We start from the raw sequence: 3,730 nt of genomic DNA, 5'->3' as shown, positions 1-3,730 counted from the left end.
TGCTAGAATTTTTTGTAAGGGTCTCCCGTGGATCCCTCGGCAATCGTCTGCAGCCTCATCCGCTTGATGCGTTAGGGGCTGGTTGTCGGACGACGCCGTATCCACGATATCGAGGTGTGTTCCGCATCGTCCTCGGACGAGTCAAATAAGAAAGCGCCGAAGGCGCGGGCGTGACCCGTCGCTTGGCGGCTTTGCCGTCTCGGCTACGTTGCAAGCGCCGATCGGTCCACCAGTGCTGCGGGCTGATGGCAAATCCCGCAAGCCGTGACCGAGTCGACGCAACGAATCTATCGAGAGTGTGCGTGCTTCTTGCCGCGTGGCGATACCCAGCCCTGCGGGGAGGGCGCCGTAGCGAGCTCGAACGCCGTCATCTCGGACTGTGCAAAGAGGTGGGCTTTGCAAAAACGAAGCGTGCTGAGGCGCCTGAAGGTGGCCTCGGCGTCGCAACAACGGCGTCCGGCATGGCTGGACGCGCAGTTGAACGATTACCTGGTTGATCCTGCCAGTAATCATATGCTTGTCTCAAAGATTAAGCCATGCATGTCTAAGTACATGCCGAAATAAGGCGAAACCGCGAATGGCTCATTAAATCAGTTATGGTTCCTTAGATCGTTTCTTCCTACTTGGATAACTGTGGCAATTCTAGAGCTAATACATGCAGTGAGCCTGAAGCCCTTTGGGCGACGGGTGCTTTTATTAGACCAAGATCGATCGGGTTTCGGCCCGTATTGTGTGGTGACTCTGGATAACTTTGTGCTGATCGCATGGCCACGAGCCGGCGACGTTTCTTTCAAGTGTCTGCCTTATCAACTTTCGATGGTAGGTTACTTGCTTACCATGGTTGTTACGGGTAACGGAGAATCAGGGTTCGATTCCGGAGAGGGAGCCTGAGAAACGGCTACCACATCCAAGGAAGGCAGCAGGCGCGCAAATTACCCACTCCCGGCACGGGGAGGTAGTGACGAAAAATAACAATACGGGACTCTTTTGAGGCCCCGTAATTGAAATGAGTACACTCTAAATCCTTTAACGAGGATCAATTGGAGGGCAAGTCTGGTGCCAGCAGCCGCGGTAATTCCAGCTCCAATAGCGTATACTAAAGCTGCTGCGGTTAAAAAGCTCGTAGTTGGATCTCAGTTCCAGACGAGTAGTGCATCTACCCGATGCGACGGCTCGGACTGAACATCATGCCGGTCCTTTCTTGGTGCACTTCATTGTGTGCCTCGAGAAGGCCGGTGCTTTTACTTTGAAAAAATTAGAGTGCTCAACGCAGGCGAGTCGCCTGAATAAACTTGCATGGAATAATAGAACAAGACCTCGTTTCTGTTCTGTTGGTTTTTGGAATACGAGGTAATGATTAAGAGGGACAGACGGGGGCATTCGTATTGCGGCGCTAGAGGTGAAATTCTTGGACCGTCGCAAGACGAACTACTGCGAAAGCATTTGCCAAGAATGTTTTCTTTGATCAAGAACGAAAGTCAGAGGTTCGAAGGCGATCAGATACCGCCCTAGTTCTGACCATAAACGATGCCAACCAGCGATCCGCCTGAGTTACTCAAATGACTCGGCGGGCAGCTTCCGGGAAACCAAAGTATTTGGGTTCCGGGGGAAGTATGGTTGCAAAGCTGAAACTTAAAGGAATTGACGGAAGGGCACCACCAGGAGTGGAGCCTGCGGCTTAATTTGACTCAACACGGGAAAACTTACCCGGCCCGGACACTGGGAGGATTGACAGATTGAGAGCTCTTTCTTGATTCGGTGGATGGTGGTGCATGGCCGTTCTTAGTTGGTGGAGCGATTTGTCTGGTTAATTCCGATAACGAACGAGACTCTAGCCTATTAAATAGGTGCGGGGTTCCCAGCACCTTACAACCTTCTTAGAGGGACAAGCGGCTCCTAGCCGCACGAAACAGAGCAATAACAGGTCTGTGATGCCCTTAGATGTCCGGGGCCGCACGCGCGCTACACTGAAGGAAGCAGCGTGTCTTTATCCCTGTCTGAAAAGACTGGGTAACCCGTGGAACTTCTTTCGTGATTGGGATAGGGGCTTGCAATTGTTCCCCTTGAACGAGGAATTCCCAGTAAGCGCGAGTCATAAGCTCGCGTTGATTACGTCCCTGCCCTTTGTACACACCGCCCGTCGCTACTACCGATTGAATGATTTAGTGAGGTCTTCGGACCGATGTCCGGCGCGGCCTTTCGGTTGCGCCGGTCTGTTGGAAAGATGACCAAACTTGATCATTTAGAGGAAGTAAAAGTCGTAACAAGGTTTCCGTAGGTGAACCTGCGGAAGGATCATTACCGGACTGTGAAGGGTGACGATCGTTTCTGCCCCGTGTGGGTGGAGCGGCTCGCTGCGCCCGACGCTTTCCGCCGCTGTCCCCGCTTGGACGCGGGGACGGCTATACCCGAACATGCGCGGGGACTGCCTGAATTCTGAGGGGCGCCCCGTGCCCAATTTGTTGCGCCCAGCGGGCGGCGGCTGCAACCTTGGACGGTTGGCTTGGCCGCGCCCGTGGGTACAAACGGCGTAACGCACTTTCATGGGTGGGCTTTCAGTCCGCCTCGACGCTCATGCGCGGAATGGGAGTAAGACGACCCGACAAAGCTTTGCCCAGTACGAGAGGAACGGTAGAGGTCGGTCAAGGAACTGGCGGTCGAGAGCTAAAGCTGCCTGCCATCCATCATTCATAGTTGGAACTGCGGTGCAAGCGCTCTCCCGTCCTCCGCGGCAAACGCCGCCGAGTCTGAAAAGGCTGGCGGCTGCCGGTCGCTTCCTGCGGCGAGTATGGAGTAACGACCCGACTATGTTGCTGCCCAAGTACTGAAGGAACGGCGCGGCATTCGGTCGGTCATGGAACTGGCGGTACGAGGGTGTGGCTGCCAAGTACAATAGGAACCGTGGCCCATAACGCCCTCCCGTCCTCCGCGGCAAGTGCCACCGAGCCCGACAGGGCCGGAGGCTGCCGGTCGGCTCCTGCTCGTGACGCGCGAGATGTCGAGATCGCGGTTGAATGCGACGACGTTGGCAGGCTATTCGCCCGCCGCCGAGGGAAAGGCGGCGCTGCTGCGAAGTACGAGAGGAAACGCGGCTTTGCTACGTCGGACGCGTTCCGCGGTTAACGGACTTGTGCGCTTTGGGAAGGCGCCGCACGTCGAAAGAGGATTTACGGACAGACGAGGGACTGAAGTCTCGAAACTTGAACGCACTTGCGGCCAGGCTCTTGCTGGCTTCGTCTTCCGCCTCGAGTAGAATTGTTGCGGCTCCGGCGCCGAAAGCTGTCCCTGGCACTGGCCGAGTGGTTTTGGAGAGCCGCGCGAGTACGCGCGCCGGGCTCTTGTCCGTCGTCTCAAGTAGACTGTCGGATCAGCAGCGGGTGTGCTGCGGCAATCCGCCGATGCGAAAGCGTGTTTGTGTGTTAGGGACATTGTGGTCAATTTGAGTACCCTTCTGATGACTAAAAGCGAGACACGTCGATGGGGGCGAGACCCCACCCGTGGCCGTGTCGCCGTGAAAGACTCCACAGCTGCTCGTGCCCCCTCATGGCCTTGCGGCTTTTTTCCAATTTTCGTGGAGCAATGTGAACGTGCACACGTAGCACACGGGTCCGGTGGGTGGTTGGCAGGGAAAACCGGCTTCGAGTGCTCGCAAAAAAGAAAAAGACGTGGTAAGGGGAGCCACGCCCCCGCGGGTGTGTAGCCGTGAGCGGCTCCACTGCATCTTGGTCCT

The 3,730-nt window shown here is 56.0% G+C and overlaps 1 non-coding gene across 1 annotated transcript; it reads left to right on the top strand.

Annotated features, from left to right (window-relative positions):
• Positions 1-486: 486 nt before the first annotated feature.
• On the top strand, positions 487-2,301 carry LOC119451199 (small subunit ribosomal RNA). The gene has a single exon (XR_005191726.1). It is a non-coding gene; the product is annotated as a small subunit ribosomal RNA (ribosomal RNA).
• Positions 2,302-3,730: the final 1,429 nt, after the last annotated feature.

This window comes from Dermacentor silvarum, chromosome 4, assembly GCF_013339745.2.
Source record: "Dermacentor silvarum isolate Dsil-2018 chromosome 4, BIME_Dsil_1.4, whole genome shotgun sequence".
Taxonomy (NCBI): domain Eukaryota; kingdom Metazoa; phylum Arthropoda; class Arachnida; order Ixodida; family Ixodidae; genus Dermacentor; species Dermacentor silvarum.
The sequence above is the reverse complement of the archived record's forward strand: the minus strand, read 5'-3'. Positions and strand labels throughout refer to the sequence as shown.